General features: G+C 42.7%; 1 protein-coding gene across 1 annotated transcript in view; it reads left to right on the top strand.

Moving 5' to 3' along the window:
• Positions 1-18,469: 18,469 nt before the first annotated feature.
• Positions 18,470-21,313, top strand: part of acsl5 (acyl-CoA synthetase long chain family member 5) — a 34,004-nt gene continuing 31,160 nt past the window's right edge. Inside the window, exon 1 of the mRNA XM_036946598.2 lies at positions 18,470-19,305. The gene's annotated coding sequence lies outside the window, so the exon portion shown is untranslated. The remainder of the gene's footprint in view (positions 19,306-21,313) is intronic.

Genomic DNA, 21,313 nt, shown 5'->3' with positions numbered 1-21,313 from the left:
CTTAGTGCTGCTTTTGATACCATCGATCACCACATTCTTTTGGAGAGATTGGAAACCTAATTTGGTCTACACGGACAAGTTCTGGCCTGGTATAGATCTATTCTGTCAGAAAGATATCAGTTTGTCTCTGTGGATGGTTTGTCCTCTGACAAAATAACTGTAGATTTTGGTGTTCCTCAAGGTTCTGTCTTAGGACCACTATTGTTTTTACCATATATTTTACCTCTTGGTGATGTCATTCGGGGAAAAGTAATGTTAACTTTCACTGCTTTGCGGACGATACACAGCTGTACACTTCAATGAAACATGGTGAAGCCCCTAAATTGCTCTTGCTGGAAGCCTGTGTTTCAGACATAAGGAAGTGGGTGGTGGCAATTGTTTTACTTTTAAACTCGCATAAAACAGAGATGCTAGTTCTAGGTCCCAAGAAACAAAGAGATCTTCTGTTGGATCTGACAATTAATCTTGATGGCTGTACTGTCGTCTCAAATAAAACTGTGAAGGACCTCGGCGTTACTATGGACCCTGATCTCTCTTTTGACAAATATATCAAGACCGCTTTTTTCGATCTACGTAACATTGCAAAAATCAAACAAAAATAATGCAGAAAAATGAATCCATGCTTTTGTCACTTCTAGATTAGACTACTGCAATTCTCTACTTTCCGGCTACCCGGGATAAAGCACTAAATATACTTCAGTTAGTGCTATACACGGCTGCTAGAATCTTGACGAGAACCCAAAAAATGTATCATATTATTCCAGTGCTAGCCTCGCTACTCTGCCTTCCTGTTAAGGCAAGGGCTGATTTGAAGGTTTTACTGCTAACCTACAAGGCATTACTTTTTATTTTTTTACCTATAAACATTACATGGGCTTGCTCCTACTTATCTTTTCGATTTGGTCCTGCCGTGCATACCTACACGTACACTACTGTCAGAAGACGCAGGCCTCCTTGTCCCTCGAATTTCTAAGCAAACAGCTGGAGGCAGAGCTTTCTCCTATAGAGTTCCATTTTTATGGAATGGTCTGCCTACCCATGTGAGAGACGCAGACTCAGCGTCAACCTTTAAGTTTTTATTGAAGACTCATCTCTTCTGTAGGTCCTACAATTGAGTGTAGTCTGGCCCAGGGGTTTCAAGGTGAACAAAGGCACTGGAGCGACGAACCGCCCTTGCTGTCTCTGCCTGGCCGGTTCCCCTCTCTCCACTGGGATTCTCTTCCTCTAACCCGATTACAAGGGCTGAGTCATTGGCTTACTGGTGCTCTTCCATGCCGTCTCTAGAAGGGGTGCGTCACTTGTGTGGGTTGAGTCACTGACGTGATCTTCCTGTCCGGGTTGGCGCCCCCCTCGGGTTCGTGCCATTGGGGAGATCTTTGTAGGCTATACTCGGCCTTGTCTCAGGGTAGTAAGTTGGTGGTGTTAAGATATCCCTCCAGTGGTGGGGGGGATGTGGTTTGGCAAAGTGGGTGGGGTTATATCCTGCTTGGTTGGCCCTGTCTGGGGGTATCGTCGGCCGGGGCCACAGTGTCTCCCGACCCCTCCTGTCTCAGCCTCCAGTATTTATGCTGTAATAGTTTATGTGTCGGGGGGCTAGGGTCAGTCTGTTATATCTGGAGTATTTCTCCTGTCTTATCTGGTGTCCTGTGTGAATTTAAGTATGCTCCCACTAATTCTCTTTCTCTCTTCTCCCGGGGGACCTGAGTCCTAGGACCATGCCAAAACATAGGAAGAAACCTAGAGAGGAACCAGGCTATGAGGCCACCCCTCATAGCCTGGTTCCTCTCTAGGTTTCTTCCTAGGTTTTTGCCTTTCTGGGGAGTTTTTCCTAGCCACCATGCTTCTACACCTGCATTGCTTGCTGTTTGGGGTTTTACGCTGGGCTTCTGTGCAGCACTTAGAGATATTAGCTGATGTACGAAGGGCTATATGAATACATTTTATTTGTTAGAGGACTGAGGGTCTTCCAAATATTGAAAGTGTGTAAATAGTTACCCATGTTATTTTGTAAATGTATGTATTTTTTTCTTCATATTTTTTTTCCATATTTTTTGCTCTATTTTTGGGGGGTGTGTGTTAGAATACCATTTTGGCATTTTGTACATAGTTATTTGTTTCAAAATGTATACCTTCACCAATATGGCCACATTTGGGCTACTTGTGTGGGACACCTGGGTGACTTCATGATAAATGTCATGCAGCACACTCATTTTTGGAAGTTATCATTCTGAAACTTTGCACAAGTACTGTTGCCCTCTTATATTTTTCACTGAAATCAGTGAAATCATCCTATCTGAATGTTTGTTTTATCTTGTTCATTTTAAAGATGATGATACAACAATAAAAAGAAAAAAAGTTTTTTTCAATGTATTATCTAAACCAGATCTATTGTGTTATATTCTCCTACATTCAATTCACATTTACACAAACTTCAGAGGTGTTTTATTTCAAATGGTACCAAGAATATGCATATCCTTGCTTCTGGGCCAGAGCTACAGGCAGTTAGATTTTGGCATGTCTTCAGGCAGAAATTGAAAAAAGTAGGGGGCTTAACCCTTACCAGAGAGGAAGAGGTGAAGTGAGAGGGTTTACTCCGCCCAAAATATGCCCACAAAAGTAAAACCCAGAAGTGAGCCATTTTTGTATGGAGGTCAATGAGAGAATGTTGAATTTGGTAAAAAATGAATGTTTTGCAAATTTACTACGTGAGGCTAATTTGATCAAATATAAGTTTCAAAATGGTTAGTTTGTTACGAATGCACTATTATAAGAGGATATACATGGCATTCTGGCAACAAAAACAAAACATCAGAGTTGTGCCTCTTGTTCACATACATATCTGGTCTCAAATTGGCTAGAATGGTCCCACCTGACCTTGCCTCCTCCCACCTGCTTTCCATTTTTGAGGACATGTATTTCCATTGTTAGAGCAGTCACTCTACTATCTTGTCAATATAATAGATCATATTTGCCCTTACCTAAATAAAGGAAACCCCCCCCAGAGGAAGTCGCAGTCACTATTTTGATGTAATTTCCTGTTCTAGAGATTAAATGCACGTTTAGGTTCTAACTCGAAAGAATGACAAAGGCTACTTATACATTTTCACAAATTGGGTGTGGGAATTTCCACATGGAATTGATGAACATCAACAAATAGCCACTGATGGCTGTCAGTGTAGTTAGCTAACATGCTAACTTAATCTAGCTAGCTAGCTAATGTTATTTTTTGTTGCTGATACGTGTTTTTACACATTGTAATGGACACAGTGCAACCTTTGGTAGGCTGCTGCAGGCTTCAGCTGTGGTACAGCAAAGCCAAGTCAGTCCGTGCTCATGGTTCTCACAGGGGAGGTGAAATGATAGGCTAGATTGACTTTGCTCATGATCATGCATGCTGCAAATGATATGTAACTACAAGTTACTCCAATGCTTCCCACAGTTGTGTGGAGTTAGCTGGATGTCATTTGGGTGGTGAACCATTCTTGATAAACTGTTGAGTGTGAAAACCCCAGCAGCTTTGCAGTTCTTGACACACTCAAACCACTGCGCCTGGCACCTACTAACATACCCATTCAAAGGCACTTAAATATTTTGTCTTGCCAATTCATCCTCTGAATGACACACACACAATCAATTTTTCAATTGTCTCAAGGCTTAAAAATCCTTCTTTAATTAACCTTTCTCTTACACTTCATCTACACTGATTGAAATGGATTTAAAACAAGTCACATCAATAAGGAATCAGAGCTTGCACCTGGATTCACCTGATCAGTCGAGTTTCTAATGTTTTGCACACTCAGTATATGTTTCTTAGGGGTAGCTTTAGGGTAGAAGCTAAATAACAATTGTATATTATTTATGGTTTAAACGCAGATTGTTTGGCCCCAAATGCAATGTGTAGACAGGGCTAGGCTACATGTTACATAACCTAGGCTAGGTTATATTATGAAACATGTGTTTCGTGTGTTTGAATGTTTATTCAAATCGCTGCTGGGTTTTTATTTCAGTTGTTAAAAAATATGAAGGTACATCATGACGATCATATGTCGCTGATAGGAAGGTGTGGGAAGAGGGTGAGTATAAAGTGATAAACGTGAAGGGAGGTGGAGGGGGAGCAGCAGCTAAGTAAAACAAATGTTTTGTGTGTGCCTAAAGTAACATCATGCAGAACATTGTAAAATGGTTAAGATGGCGCCGACAGAGGACGCCTCACACTCTGATAAAACATTGCAGGTTTCTACAATTTTCAGCGTGTTTTCTAGTGTTTTTCTAAAATCTTCTTAATCCGTTTGCTTCATGCATTGCTACATAGTTTCTTCAGTGATGCGTCAAGATACTTGGGAGTCCTACCAGAGAGTAGGAAGCAAAGACGCCGACAGAGAGGCAGACGTGGCAGGGTCTTAGTGAGATTAAGACGCTGGCGACCCGTCCTCCTTCAATCAATAATTAACAAACTTGACGAACTCAGAGCGAGGATCTCCTTCCAGAGGGACATCAGATTCTGCAACATAATTCGTTTTTCTGAGACTTGGCTTTCCTCCGACATCCAAACAGATTATATACAACCAGCAGGTTTTTACAGTTTTTTGAGCAGATAGGAGGCGGGCTCTTTCTGGCAAGAGCAACGGGGGTAGACTCTGCTTTATGACCAACTACATAGAGGAAACTTACTGGAACTTGCAAGCGTCTTCTGTCCTTACTTGGAATACTTGGTCAATAAATGTCACCCATTTTACTTTATGAGAGAGTTCTCAGGGATTATCGCCATGGTTGTGTACATCCCGCCCCAAGCCAACACCAAAAATCTCTCAACGATCTCCATTGGATCCTGAAAAAACTGGAGACCGCATTCCTGGAGGCAGCGCTCATTGTCGCGGGGGACTTTAAGAAAAGTAATTTGAGAACCGTGCTCCCAAAATATTACCAACACATCGACTGTCTAACTTCAGGAAATTCTACTCTCGATCACTGCTACAAGCATATTGACACAGGTATAAGGCAGTCTCCCGTCCTCCTTTCGGCAAATCCGACCATGACTCCACCTAACTTCTCCCCGTCTACAAACAAAAACTCAGGTGGTCAGGTCTGTAGAACGTTGGTCCAACCAATCAGAATTCCCTCTCCAAAACTGTTTTCATCATGTGGACTGGAATATGTCCCGGGTCGCCTCTGGAGATAACATTAATGAATACACCTACTCAGTCACCGGATTCATAAAAAGATGCACAGATGACGTGATTCAAAACTATCCTGAATCACACTCGACCATCTCCAGTTTGCCTACCGCTGTGACAGATCCACGGACAACGCAATCGCTATTGAACAGCACACTGAACTTACCCACCTGGACAAAAGGAATGCATATGTGTTCATCGACTACAGCTTCACTTTCAATACCATAGTGCCCTATAAGCTCATTACAAAGCTCACGGCCCTGGCTCTAAACTCCTCCCTATGCAACTGGATCCTGAACTTTCTGATGGGCCGCCCCCCAGGTGGTGAAAGTAGGCAACATTACCTCCTCGACACTGATTCTCAACACAGGGACCCGCAAGCTGGCGTTCTCAGTCCCCTCCTGTATTCCCTGTATACCCACGACTGCTTGGCCTCACACAGTTTCAACTCCATCATCAAGTTCGCTGATGACACAGCAGTAGTAGGCCAGATTACCAACAACAACGAGACAGCCTAAAGGGAGAAGGTGCAGGAAAACAACCTCTCCCTCAAAATTAACAAAACAAAGGAGCTGATTGTGGACTTCAGGAGGAACCAGGCTGGACACGCCCCCACCCTAATCAACGAGGACGTCGTGGAGATGGTCAATAACTTTAAATTCCTTGGCGTACACATCGCAGAGAAGCTGAAATGGTCTAACCACACGGACACTGTGGTGATGAAGGCACAACAGCGACTCTTCAAACTCAGGATGCTGAAGAAATTTGGCCTGTCCCTAAGGGCCCCCACAGTGTTCTTCAATAGGACCATCGAGAGCATACTCTTGGGCTGCATAACAACCTGGTACGATAATTTGACCGCCACAGACAGTCGACTGCGTGGCCACTGTCGTGTCTTTACTATCTGTTACGGTGCGTGAATGAGGACCCAAAAGCGAATTAACTTAGACAGAGCTTCTTTAATTACCAAACATAGGTAGGCTCAGACGGACCGGCAGATTCCGACAGGACAAGACAAGGTTACAGCAAACATGACGACAGTCTGGTTCAGGCATGAAACACAACAAACAAGAATCCGACAAGGACAGGAACAAAAACAGAGAGAGATATAGGGACCTAATCAGAGGGAAAAGGGGAACAGGTGGGAAACGGGGTGAATGGGTAGTTAGGAGGAGACAAGGTACAGCTGGGGGAAAGAGGAGGAGAAAAGGTAACCTAACAACGACCAGCAGAGGGAGACAGGGTGAAGGGAAAGGACAGAGACAAGACACAACATGACAGTACATGACAGTACCCCCCCACTCACCGAGCGCCTCCTGGCGCACTCGAGGAGGAAACCTGGCGGCAACGGAGGAAATCCTCGATCAGCGCACGGTCCAGCACGTCCCGAGAGGGAACCCAACTCCTCTCCTCAGGACCGTACCCCTCCCAATCTACGAGGTACTGGTGACCACGGCCCCGAGGACGCATGTCCAAAATTCTACGGACCCTGTAGATGGGTGCGCCCTCGACAAGGATGGGGGGGGGGGGGGGGGAGACGAGCGGGGGCGCGAAGGACGGGCTTGATGCAGGAGACATGGAAGACCGGGTGGACGCGACGAAGGTATCGCGGAAGAAGAAGTCGAACTGCGACAGGATTAATGACCCGAGAAATACGGAACGGACCAATGAACCGCGGGGTCAATTTGCGAGAAGCCGTCTTAAGGGGAAGGTTCTGAGTGGAGAGCCAAACTCTCTGACCGCGACAATATCTAGGACTCTTAGTTCTACGCTTATTAGCAGCCCTCACAGTCTGCGTCCTATAACGGCAAAGTGCAGACCTGACCCTCTTCCAGGTGCGCTCGCAACGTTGGACAAAAGCCTGAGCGGAGGGGACGCTGGACTCGGCGAACTGAGATGAGAACAGCGGAGGCTGGTACCCGAGGCTACTCTGAAAAGGAGATAGCCCGGTCGCAGACGAAGGAAGCGAGTTGTGGGCGTATTCTGCCCAGGGGAGCTGTTCTGACCAAGACGCAGGGTTACGAAAAGAAAGACTGCGTAAGATGCGACCAATAGTCTGATTGGCCCGTTCTGCTTGACCGTTAGACTGGGGGTGAAAGCCGGAAGAGAGACTGACGGAAGCCCCAATCAAACGGCAAAACTCCCTCCAAAATTGAGACGTGAATTGCGGACCTCTGTCCGAAACGACGTCTGACGGAAGGCCATGAATTCTGAAAACATTCTCGATGATGATTTGTGCCGTCTCTTTAGCAGAAGGAAGCTTAGCAAGGGGAATGAAATGAGCCGCCTTAGAGAACCTATCGACAACCGTAAGAATAACAGTCTTCCCCGCTGACGAAGGCAGTCCGGTGACAAAATCTAAGGCGATGTGAGACCACGGTCGAGAGGGAATAGGAAGCGGCCTGAGACGGCCGGCAGGAGGAGAGTTACCGGACTTAGTCTGCGCGCAGACCGAACAAGCAGCCACGAAACGACGCGTGTCATGCTCCCGGGTGGGCCACCAAAAACGCTGGCGAATGGAAGCAAGCGTACCCCGAACGCCAGGGTGGCCGGCTAACTTGGCAGAGTGAGCCCACTGAAGAACGGCCAGACGAGTAGGAACGGGAACGAAAAGAAGGTTCCTAGGACAAGCGCGCGGCGACGGAGTGTGAGTGAGCGCTTGTTTTACCTGCCTCTCAATTCCCCAGACAGTCAACCCGACAACACGCCCCTCAGGGAGAATCCCCTCGGGGTCAGTGGAGGCTACTGAAGAACTGAAGAGACGAGACAAAGCATCAGGCTTGGTGTTCTTAGAGCCCGGACGATAAGAAATCACGAACTCGAAACGAGCGAAAAACAGCGCCCAACGCGCCTGACGCGCATTAAGTCGTTTGGCAGAACGGATGTACTCAAGGTTCCTATGGTCAGTCCAAACGACAAAAGGAACGGTCGCCCCCTCCAACCACTGTCGCCATTCGCCTAGGGCTAACCGGATGGCGAGCAGTTCGCGGTTACCCACATCATAGTTACGTTCCGACGGCGACAGGCGATGAGAAAAATACGCGCATGGGTGGACCTTGTCGTCAGAGAGGGAGCGCTGAGAAAGAATGGCTCCCACGCCCACCTCTGACGCGTCAACCTCGACAACGAACTGTCTAGAGACGTCAGGTGTAACAAGGATAGGAGCGGATGTAAAACGATTCTTGAGGAGATCAAAAGCTCCCTGGGTGGAAACGGACCACTTAAAGCACGTCTTGACAGAAGTAAGGGCTGTGAGAGGAGCTGCCACCTGACCGAAATTACGGATGAAACGACGATAGAAGTTCGCGAAGCCGAGAAAGCGCTGCAGCTCGACGCGTGACTTAGGGACGGGCCAATCAATGACAGCTTGGACCTTAGCGGGATCCATCTTAATGCCTTCAGCGGAAATAACAGAACCGAGAAATGTGACGGAGGAGGCATGAAAAGTGCACTTCTCAGCCTTCACAAAAAGACAATTCTCTAAAAGGCGCTGGAGGACACGTCGAACGTGCTGAACATGAATCTGGAGTGACGGTGAAAAAATCAGGATATCGTCAAGGTAAACGAAAACAAAGATGTTCAGCATGTCTCTCAGGACATCATTGACTAATGCCTGAAAGACAGCTGGAGCGTTAGCGAGGCCGAAAGGAAGAACCCGGTATTCAAAGTGCCCTAACGGAGTGTTAAACGCCGTCTTCCACTCGTCCCCCTCCCTGATGCGCACGAGATGGTAAGCGTTACGAAGGTCCAACTTAGTGAAAAACCTGGCTCCCTGCAGGATCTCGAAGGCTGAAGACATAAGAGGAAGCGGATAACGATTCTTCACTGTTATGTCATTCAGCCCCCGATAATCTATGCAGGGGCGCAGAGACCCGTCCTTCTTCTTGACAAAAAAAAACAGGGTCTCAACGGCATGTCGAGCAGCAGACACTTCCTGCTCGTGTCTGCCTAGCATCGCTCCCTGGATCCCGACGGCTGAGTGGAGAGGATCCGAAGTCGCTGGGTCCATTCTTGGTCGGATTCTTCTGTTACGGTGCGTGAATGAGGACCCAAAAGCGAATTAACTTAGACAGAGCTTCTTTAATTACCAAACATAGGTAGGCTCAGACGGACCGGCAGATTCCGACAGGACAAGACAAGGTTACAGCAAACATGACGACAGTCTGGTTCAGGCATGAAACACAACAAACAAGAATCCGACAAGGACAGGAACAAAAACAGAGAGAGATATAGGGACCTAATCAGAGGGAAAAAGGGAACAGGTGGGAAACGGGGTGAATGGGTAGTTAGGAGGAGACAAGGTACAGCTGGGGGAAAGAGGAGGAGAAAAGGTAACCTAACAACGACCAGCAGAGGGAGACAGGGTGAAGGGAAAGGACAGAGACAAGACACAACATGACAGTACATGACACTATCATTAAATTGAAGACTTAGTTTTTATCAACGATTCTCTGTAATTAGTATTACGCGATCAAACTGATTAATAATGTAACTTTAATTAACTAGGTAGTCGGGGCACCAAGGAAAATATTCAGAAAGTTATAATTCCCCAATATAACCTTTCAAATATTTTCATATCTGATCAATAGTCTTCTGATTAATGAATTATTTACTTTACCTCACGTTAGTCTTATTCCAAACGTCGTAAATTGTTGGTTATTTGCACGAACCCAGTCTTCACTATGAGTCATCCATACATCAATTGTGTTAAATCATTTATTTATTACTAACTACTGTAAGTAATTCACAGAAATGCATAAACAAAACAAACAAAGTAAATATGGTTAGAATAAATTATAGGAGAATGTGCCCTAGTGGGCTAAACCGGGAAGTGGGGGTCACAACACAACACGACTAAGAAGTCACAACAGAGTTAATAATTATAACAATTGAAATGCTAATCCTTTACACATGAACGCTCACTCATTCGGGAACAATTGTAATCAATGTATATATTTACGCTCAGTGTGTCGTCTTGATTGCTGTTGAAAAGTTTGTTTCTTTTGTAGAATTGTCCGTCTCTCACTCTCTCTCTGTCGTGGTTATAGTGGGTAGTTCAGAGTAACATTCATTCATGTTGTTGTAGAATGGATGTTTCGGCGGTTGTCGTTCTTCGCGTTCAATGATACCAAATTCCTAGCTGCAGACTAGTAATTAATATCAAAGACTTGTTCTTATTCTGTCGGGATCGATAGTCTAAGAGTTTAACCACGTGGTATGGTTAAAAGATTCAACAATGGTCTGCAGCCTTTGTCCTCCCGTGATTGAGAGAAACATGGTCTACTGAGAATTTCTCAAAGTTGGGTTTTATTTGGAATTGCAGAAAATGGCCTGTCCCAGGATGCCTGACCCGAACTGGGCTAATAAGCGGTCCTCTGATTTAGTTCAACTCAAAAGGGAATTGGAGTTTCCTTCATTAAACAGTCCAAAATCACATTACACAATTTTACAAACAGTATCATCCTCACTCATTCTTCTTATACAACAATTAGATGTAAACCTCATTATTTTCCATGGAGATTAGACTACATTTTTGCCATCGCGGGCCAGAATCATACGACAGGATTATACCTCATGTGTATGAGTGTGTGGTCAGATATATCTACGGTAAATCACGTCCAGATATGCTACTTATTTAACTTTTTTAACATGAACAGAAATAAACCACATACATCCATGTTCTCCTTTTGGTAGGTATTTTCATTATTAAACATGCAATGAACCACACGGAGGGAAAAGTACCCTGCATTCAGCACCATGGACAGAACTCTTGTTAACGGGTATGCACAAAACGCAAGAAAGAGAGAGAGAGCTCAACATTACATTTAAACTACTCAATCAGTTTGAGGAGTGAAGTCTCTGATGGGCATTGACTAGAGCAGTGAAGTCAGGTGTAGTTTCTGAAACTATGCTCAGGATTGCTGAGAGGTGAGAGTCAATGAGAGATGATCTGTGCCTTGACTTGTTATATTTCATCACTGAAAATGTCTGTTCACGTCCATAGGTTGACCCAAACAGTGCAAACACCTTCTGAGCATGACTCCTAATCTTTGGAAAGTTTTGTTCATCGAGTGATGCATAGAATCTTGTCAGTTACATTGTTCTGAATAGTTCTCCAATCACTGCATCAGACTGAAGATAGATAAACTCAAGTTGCAGGTCAGTGGGATTGTAATCCACATTGAAGGTGAAAGGAGAGGAAACCAACAGCATGTCATGTTCCATGTAGTAGTGACTAGTAGTGTCGGAATTTGGATGAGATTGTTGGCTTCTACTTGGCGGGTCAGGAGGAGTAATTTTCCTTTGAAGGCTTTGACAAGGCTGTACATCTGATGTGCAAAAAGGCCCTTCTCTTGTAGTTTGGAATTCAGTTCATTCATGAGGACCATGATGTCCACGGTGAAGGCAAAATCAGCCAACCGTTTTTTATCTTGCAGTTGAGGGAAATCCACATTTTCCTTTCATTTGCACAAAAACACAGCTTCTTCGACTTCAGGTCCCACACCCTTTTAAGCACCTTCCCCAAACTCAGCCATCTCACGTTTGTGTGGTAGGGAGATCTGCACTCTGTCTCTCCCAACAGTGAGACCAACTGACTGTGGTTTAAAGATTTTGCTCTTATGAAGTTTACCACTTTAGTGACTGTAACCACAACATGGCTCATTTTCAGAACACATTTACAAAGCACCTCCTGATGCATAATGCAATGCAGGAAAATAATTTTCTGATCTGGGTTCAGCTCAGCTACTTGATCATGTATCCTTTTTAAAAGGCCAATGTGTTTTCCTGTCAAGTTTGGGCACCCATCAGTGGGTATACTGGATAACTTTTCAAAACTCAGTCCCAGCTTCGCAACACACTAAGTAACCTCCTCCAATAAATCTGTGGTTGTGCTCTTCAATCGACTGCACTGAAGCAAACTCCTCTGTAATTTCAAAATCTGAGGTTATACAGTGCCTTGCGAAAGTATTCGGCCCCCTTGAACTTTGCGACCTTTTGCCACATTTCAGGCTTCAAACATAAAGATATAAAACTGTATTTTTTTGTGAAGAATCAACAACAAGTGGGACACAATCATGAAGTGGAACGACATTTATTGGATATTTCAGACTTTTTTAACAAATCAAAAACTGAAAAATTGGGCGTGCAAAATTATTCAGCCCCCTTAAGTTAATACTTTGTAGCGCCACCTTTTGCTGCGATTACAGCTGTAAGTCGCTTGGGGTATGTCTCTATCAGTTTTGCACATCGAGAGACTGAAATTTTTTCCCATTCCTCCTTGCAAAACAGCTCGAGCTCAGTGAGGTTGGATGGAGAGCATTTGTGAACAGCAGTTTTCAGGTCTTTCCACAGATTCTCGATTGGATTCAGGTCTGGACTTTGACTTGGCCATTCTAACACCAGGATATATTTGTTTTTGAACCATTCCATTGTAGATTTTGCTTTATGTTTTGGATCATTGTCTTGTTGGAAGACAAATCTCCGTCCCAGTCTCAGGTCTTTTGCAGACTCCATCAGGTTTTCTTCCAGAATGGTCCTGTATTTGGCTCCATCCATCTTCCCATCAATTTTAACCATCTTCCCTGTCCCTGCTGAAGAAAAGCAGGCCCAAACCATGATGCTGCCACCACCATGTTTGACAGTGGGGATGGTGTGTTCAGGGTGATGAGCTGTGTTGCTTTTACGCCAAACATAACGTTTTGCATTGTTGCCAAAAAGTTCAATTTTGGTTTCATCTGACCAGAGCACCTTCTTCCACATGTTTGGTGTGTCTCCCAGGTGGCTTGTAGCAAACTTTAAACGACACTTTTTATGGATATCTTTAAGAAATGGCTTTCTTCTTGCCACTCTTCCATAAAGGCCAGATTTGTGCAATATACGACTGATTGTTGCCCTATGGACAGACTCTCCCACCTCAGCTGTAGATCTCTGCAGTTCATCCAGAGTGACCATGGGCCTCTTGGCTGCATCTCTGATCAGTCTTCTCCTTGTATGAGCTGAAAGTTTAGAGGGACGGACAGGTCTTGGTAGATTTGCAGTGGTCTGATACTCCTTCCATTTCAATATTATGGCTTGCACAGTGCTCCTTGGGATGTTTAAAGCTTGGGAAATATTTTTGTATCCAAATCCGGCTTTAAACTTCTTCACAACAGTATCTCGGACCTGCCTGGTGTGTTCCTTGTTCTTCATGATGCTCTCTGCGCTTTTAACGGACCTCTGAGGCTATCACAGTGCAGGTGCATTTATACGGAGACTTGATTACACACAGGTGGATTGTATTTATCATCATTAGTCATTTAGGTCAACATTGGATCATTCAGAGATCCTCACTGAACTTCTGGAGAGAGTTTGCTGCACTGAAAGTAAAGGGGCTGAATAATTTTGCACGCCCAATTTTTCAGTTTTTGATTTGTTAAAAATGTTTGAAATATCCAATAAATGTCGTTCCACTTCATGATTGTGTCCCACTTGTTGTTGATTCTTCACAAAAAAATACAGTTTTATATCTTTATGTTTGAAGCCTGAAATGTGGCAAAAGGTCGCAAAGTTCAAGGGGGCTGAATACTTTCGCAAGGCACTGTATCTCGTAAGAATATCAACAACTGCGCCATGTCTCGTGCATCACTAATCTCATCCAGGGCCAAGGGGAAACAGGGGAAATCATTTACCTTCTCTTTCAACTGTTGTTCCATATTCTCTGCGATGTTCGTCTTGACAGGGAAACATTTTCAAACAGCTCTTTCTTGTCGGGGCAAAGTATTGCTGCATAGTCAATTAAACATTATTTTATGAATTCGCCCTCAGCGAATGGCTTGCCATGTTTAGCAATTTTGTGGGACAGTACATAGCTAGCTCTCGCAATTCCGTAATTTGCTGAATACAGTTTTGTGAAAAGTCCTTGCTGCTTTTGCAACTGAGAAAGCAACTCTTTCGATGCACTTGCCCTCTGCTCAGAAGGCATATTCATATATTTCTCTGCATGCTTCATCTGGAAGTGTCAAGATAAGTTGTAGTCTTTCAAGACAGCAATGCTCTCTTTGCACACTAAGCACACAGCTTTCCCTGATATTTCAATAAATAAATATTTTGATGTCCACTCTTGCTGGAACACCCTACACTCATTGTCTACTTTCCTTTTCTTTGAAATCTTTGAAAAACACATTTTTGTGCAATTTCGAGCTAGATACTTTTCGTAACTGTGACGTGTGTGTCAGCCTGTCAGTCACTGTCCGTCCTCGTGCAGTTGTTATTTATACGTGCCTTCAAAATAAATGTCCCACAAGTGGTGGGAGTTAAATCATTACACAAAGGCGAGTATTCATTGGGCTTTTAATTTGAATAACATTTACATTTTTCTAAACTTTACTATCACAAATTCTTTATGTGATCTGAGCATGATTCCGTGGGCCATATTGAATCAGGTCACAGGCCACATACGGCCTCGGGCCAGCCTTTGCCCTGCCCTAAACAGTCTTTACTCAGCCTCCACCCCAACGGACAATTATTTATCACTGTACAGTTATGATGTATACTGAACAAACATATGAACACAACATGCAATAATTTCAAAGATTTTACTGAGTTACAGTTCATATAAGGAAATCAGTCAATAGAAAAAAATTAATTAGGCCCTAATCTCTGGATTTCACATGACCTCGAATACAGATGTGCATCTGTTGGTCACACAGATATGTAAAAAAAAAAAAAGTAGAGGTGTGTATCAGAAAACCAGTCAGTATCTGGTGTAATCACCATTTGCCTCATGCAGTGCGACACATCTCCTTCACATAGAGTTCATCAAGCTGTTGATTGTGGCCAGTTTAATGTTGTCCCACTCCTCTTCAATGGCTGTGCGAAGTTACTGGATATTGGCGGGAACTGGAGCACGCTGTTGTACATGTCAATCCAGAGCATCCCAAACGTGCTCAATGGGTGGCATGTCTGGTGAGTATGCAGGCCATGGAAGAACTGGGACATTTTCAGATTCAAAAAATTGTGGGCAGATCCTTGAGATATGTGCATCATCATGCTGAAACATGAGGTGATGGCGGCGAATGAATGGCACGGCAATGAGCCTCAAGATCTCGTCATGGTATCTCTGTGAATTCAAATTGATATCAATAAAATGCATTTGTGTTCGTTGTCCATAGCTTATGCCTGCATATACCATAACCCCACCATGGGGCACTCTGTTCACAACGTTGACATCATCAAACCGCTCGCCCACGCAACACTGTGGCCTGCGTTTGTGAGGCCAGTTGGACCTACTGCCATATTATCTTCAACAACATGGAGGCAGCTTATGGTAGAGAAAATAGCATTCTCATTCTCTGGCAACAGCTCTGGTGGACATACCTTCAGTCAGCATGCTAATTGCACCCTCCCTCAAAACTTGAGACATCTCTGGCATTGTGTTGTGTGACAGAACTGCACATTTTGGAGTGGCCTTTTATTGTCCCCAGCAAAAGGTGCACGAGTGTAATGATCCTGCTGTTTAATCACACCTGTCAGGTGGATGGATTATCTTGGCTCACTAACAGGGATGTTAACACATTTATGCACTAAATTTGAGAGAAATAAGCTTTCTGTGCATATGAAAATTAAGACTTATATTTTTGTTCAGTGTATATTCAGTGTATATATTTATATATACTATTTATATTGTTGTTGTTTTTCTATTTTCATTATTTTATTTCACTTAATCCTGCATGTTGGAGCTTGGCGCCAAAGACTTCCACTGTACCCTGAAATCACAACTGCAACCCTGTACATGTGACCATTAAACACTCTGAATCTGAAGGATTTTTAGCTATAGGGAAGAGGCGTGGGATGGGACAGCTCAATCAGGTAGTGCAGCCTCCGCCTTTTAATTGACCTAGGAATCAATTATCATGGTGGCACTTTCTGTGCTGATGACTAGGGTGACAACTATTGTGTTTCCAGGGTCATGCTGTGTCGCACTAACAATGTGTTAACCATGTGCTAACGACTAAAGGTGAATAGAACAGAATACAGGTGATGCTGATTGAAGTTGGTGTGCCTTAATCCCCACAGATTCCCCATCGTTAGCCCCACCATGAACACTATCCTGTTTAGCTAACACTAGAATCGAGAATTTCCTAGTGTTGATGCTGGCAAGTAGCTTATACAGTGCCTTCAGAAAGTATTCATACCGCTTTACTTTGTGTTGTGTCACAGCCTGGATTTAAAATGTATTAATTGAGATTTAGAGTCACTGATTTATACACAATAACTCATAATGTCCAAATGGAATTTTGTTTGTATAAAATGTTTGAAATTAATAAAAAATTAAAAGCTGAAATGTCTTGAGTCAATAAGTATTCAACCCCTTTGTTATGGCAAGCCTAAATAAGTTCAGGAGTAAGAAAGTCCTTAACAAATCACATAACAAGTGTTAAACATGATTTTTGACTGACAACCCCATCTCTCTACCCTACACATACAATTATCTGTAAGGACCCTCAATTGAGTAATGCATTTCTAAAATAGATTCAACTACAAAGACCAGGGAGGTTTTTCAACGCCTCGCAAAGAAGGGCACTGATTGGTAGATGTGTAAAAAAAAATAAAAATAAATCCCTTTGAGCATGGTTAAGTTCTTAATTAGGCTTTGGATGGTGTATCAGTACACCCAGTCACTACAAAGATACAGCCGTCCTTCCTAACACAGTAACCGAAGAAGAAGGAAACTGCTTAGGGATTTCACCATGAGCACAATTGTGATTTTAAAACAGTTACAGGGTTTAGTGGTTGTGATATGAGAGAACTGAGGATGGATCAACAACATTGTAGTTATGTCCAGAATAAAAATATTCAAAAACATGCATCCTGTTTGCAACTAGGCACTTATTAAGTAATACTGTAAAAAATGTGGCAAAGAAATGAACTTCTTGTCCTGAATACAAAACGTTATGTTCTGGGCAAATCCAACGCAACACATCACTGAGTACCACTCATATTCATATTTTCAATCATGGTGGTGGCTGTATCATGTTATGAGTATGCTTGTCATCTTCAAGGACTAGGGAGTTTTTGGGGTAAAAATAAACAGAAAACAGCTAAGAACAGGCAAAATCCTAGAGGAAAACCTGGTTCAGTCTTCTTTCCAACATACACTGGGATACAAATTCATCTTTCAGCAGGACAATAACCTAAAACACAAGGGTAAATCTACACTAGAGTTGCTTACCAAGGCGACATTGAATGTTCCTGAGTGGCCTGGTTAAAGTTCTGACTTAAATCGGCTTGAAAATGGATGCCAAGACTTGAAAATAGCTTTTTAGCTATGATCAACAACCAACTTGCCAGAGCTTGAAGCCATTTTTTAAAGAATAATGGCCAAAATTGTACAATCCAGGTGTGCAAAGCTATTAGAGATTTACCCCTTTGGCAGCTGTGTAGATCGTTGACCAAAAATTACAATTAAATACATTTTAATCCCACTTTGTAACACAACAAAATGTGGAAAAAGTCAAGGGGTGTGAATAATTTTTGATGGCATTGTATATGTGAACATGTTGTCTTGTATCTTCTGATAAGCTAGCATTACAAAACAATGCTACCACAACCTCAGTCATTCTAGTGTCCTTCTGGAGAAACCCTGATCCACCTAGCATAGCTAGCTATGCATTGATAGCATCATTGCTGTCTGGCTAGCATAAATAATTAAATCAAAAGGGGTAGCCTGGGTGTGTGTATTGAATGCTTACACCATGTGGTAAACCCCCAGAATTTGCCCAAATACAAAAGATTATCATACTAAATCACATGATTGTTGTTAGTTTATCATGGAATTACATTTTTACAGTAGTTTGACCTTTGAGGTCAAAAATGCAACACACATAGGCAGTGCAGTACCGTGTCAAGATAAGCTCAATCGCAACAGATTATCAAGTATTTTTCAAGTCAATAACACATGTACATGATCTTGCTTCCCCAGTCGATAAGGACACGTGTTGCCTATACAGAGTATTAAGTAAGGTATGGATTTTGGGGTTATTTGAGATATTGGTATGGAAAGGTTAGGTGAGGAGGAGATTATGAAAACATGGCTAGAAGCCTGTGCAACCTTTAACCTAGTGACCAATCCAGTAAATTATCTGTTATTGGAAAGCATATTTTATACATTATGTCGACATGTTGTATAACATGTATTAGCAATGGTACCAAAAATTGAATGAGAAGGAGAGGAGCCAGATGATAAGATCTTGGCTAGAAGCTGCACCTAGATGACAACCTTTCACCCAATGACCAATTCAAATCAAATCAAATCCATTTTTATTTGTCACATGCGCCGAATACAACAGGTATTAGACCTTACAGTGAAATGCTTACTAACAAGCCCTTAACCAACAATGCAGTTTTAAGAAAATAAGGTTGAGAAAATATTAACTAAAGTTTAAAAAAAATCAATAACAATAATGAGGCTATGTACAGGGGGTACCAGTACCGAGTCAATGTGCGGGGGTACAGGTTAGTCAAAGTAATTTGTACATGTAGGTAAGACTAAAGTGACTATGCATAGATAATAAATAGCGAGTAGCAGCAGTGTAAAAACAAAGGAGGTGGTGTCAATGCAAATAGCCCAGGTGGTCATTTGATTAATTGTTCAACAGTCTTATGGTTTGGGGTTTGAAGCTGTTAAGGAGCCTTTGGGACCTAGACTTGGCACTCCGGTACCGCTTTCTGTGCGGTGGTAGAGAGAACAGTCTTTGACTTGGGTGACTGGAGTCTTTGACAATTTTTTGAGCCTTCCTCTGACATCGCCTAGTATATAGGTCCTGGATAGTAGGAAGCTTGGCTCCTGTGATGTATTGGGCCGTACGCACTACCCTCTGTAGCGCCTTACGTAGATGTCTTTGCTCATTTTCAGTTATCAGTTTGAAAGATAGTGGCCAAGGTTCAAAGGTCACTTGCTTTCAGCTCAGTTTTATTGGAGCTTAGGTTATGACTTCCTCACTCGCCCGAGTGTCAGCAAGCAGACCAGTGGACGAGGCTTGGTCCCAGACACACACATAAACACACACCTGTCATCAGTGAGTGGAGCCCCCAAAGAGCAGACGGTGAAATTGTAAAGGACGGCAGAGAAAGATACCTGGGAGAAAGACAGGTAGGGTGGCAGTGCTTCATGTCATGTTTTGTGTGCTTGTTAGGTGTAGGGGTTAGACTGTTGACATTGGTCAAACAAGCATGTCGTTAACATTTTATTTGCATAACCCCTCTCAGGTGATCTAAAGATGTTCGACTAAGTATTGACACTGTCAGTATGATGAATTCAACTGCAACATGCCTCAACTAAGTTTAAAGAAAACATGTTAGCAGAGTTAGCCTAGCTAAATGGTTTTAGACTGTTTGAGTATACATATATGTAGTCCTGACTATGGTTTTGCACAGTTAAAACTGTTAAAAACTGGGTGTACTTTATTGGCTAGTGATGTTGATGGGCTAACCGAGTCTTTGTATTTGCCCCTTTATTTGCATAAAAGGCATGTCAGATGGATAGTATTAACCACAATGCACCATTTTGACCATTGGTCAGATTAAGAAAAACTGTGATATCAAGTGATGCATTATGCAATCGTAGTATGTGTAAAAGGACCAAATAGAGAGAGAGAATAGATGGAAATAGAGTCAAACAAAAATGGCATGCTATGTGAAAACATAGAAAATCCACGTATCATCAGGTAACAGAATCTGAGAAAGCATTTTAGATGCGTTTGGCAGATCATGAATATAAATTTGAAGGTCCAAAAATCGATCCCTGTGGTACACCCTCTACATTTGATCTCAAGAGGGGGAGTATACTCCTGGAGATATGGTCAATGGTATTATCAACAGTATCAAAATCTTATCAAAATCAAAATCTTTATGCGTCCAGTGGGTCCGACCTCCCAAGTGCCTTTGAAGTTCTGACTTTGGACTGTAGATGACCATAAAGTCTTATCAATGTCTTTCACTGTTCCCTATGCAGGCGTTTCAGAGGGCCAATCTGTTAGCATAAATCGATAAATTCTTCGTTTCTCCTCTTACTGAAATACAGTCAGTGTTGAATACACACACAAGCGTGCACACAAACACACCCACACACTAGGTCAAAGACAAATATTGACATTGAGAATTGTTAGAGGCAAGCATTGAATTGAAGGAGATGGCGGAAATGGGTAAACCTAGGTAAACAGCATTCTACAATGTACCGAGTAGACCACTACATTGAGAATTACTCTAACAGTAAATGTATATGGGGCAAAAGTCATTGCAGATAACACTACAGTAATATACACTGACTTTGACCCCATTTAATGGTAACACATACACATGCAGATCCAGTCAAAAGTGTGGACACATTCATGGGTTTTTCTTTATTTGTACTATTTTCTACATTGTAGAATAATAGTGAAGACATCAAAACTATGAAATAACACATATGGAATCCTGTAGTAACCAGAAAAGTTTTAAACAAATCAAAATACATTTTATATTTGAGATTCTTCATAGTAGCCACCCTTTGCCTTGATGACAGCTTTGTCCACTCTTGTCATTCTCTCAACCAGCTTCATGAGGTAGTCACCTGGAATGCATTTCAATTAACAGGTGTGCCTTGTTTAATTTATGTCCTTCTTTATTTAAAACCTCTTAAAGCTAGGGGGCAGAATTTTCACTTTTGGATAAATAGCGTGCCCAATTTCAACTTTCTGCTACTCATGCCAATAATATAAGATATGCATATTATTCATAGATTTGGATAGAAAACACTCTGAAGTTTCTAAAACTGTTTGAATCATGTCTGTGAGTATAACAGAACATATGTAGCAGGCAAAACCCCGAGGACTAACTGTTCAGATTCCCCCCCCCTCCCCTGTTCACTATATTGTCTTTGCCATTGGATATTTAATAGGAACCAATTTTCAGTTCCTATCGCTTCCACACGATGTCGCCAGTCTTTGGAATATGGTTGAGGTTATTCCTTTGTTCTATGAAGAAGTAGGCCAACTCGGAACTGGGGACACTTTTGTGAGTTGCGCAAGATGTGAAAAGCAGAGCTGGTTTCTTTTCGTTCATGTATTGAATACAGATTGCCCCATCTACAATTTAATCGATTATTAACGTTTAAAAATACA

This window comes from Oncorhynchus mykiss, chromosome 16 (assembly GCF_057628025.1).
Source record: "Oncorhynchus mykiss isolate SJ-2025 chromosome 16, ASM5762802v1, whole genome shotgun sequence".
NCBI classification, from domain to species: Eukaryota; Metazoa; Chordata; class Actinopteri; order Salmoniformes; family Salmonidae; genus Oncorhynchus; species Oncorhynchus mykiss.
This window is presented reverse-complemented; position numbering and strand designations above follow the sequence as displayed.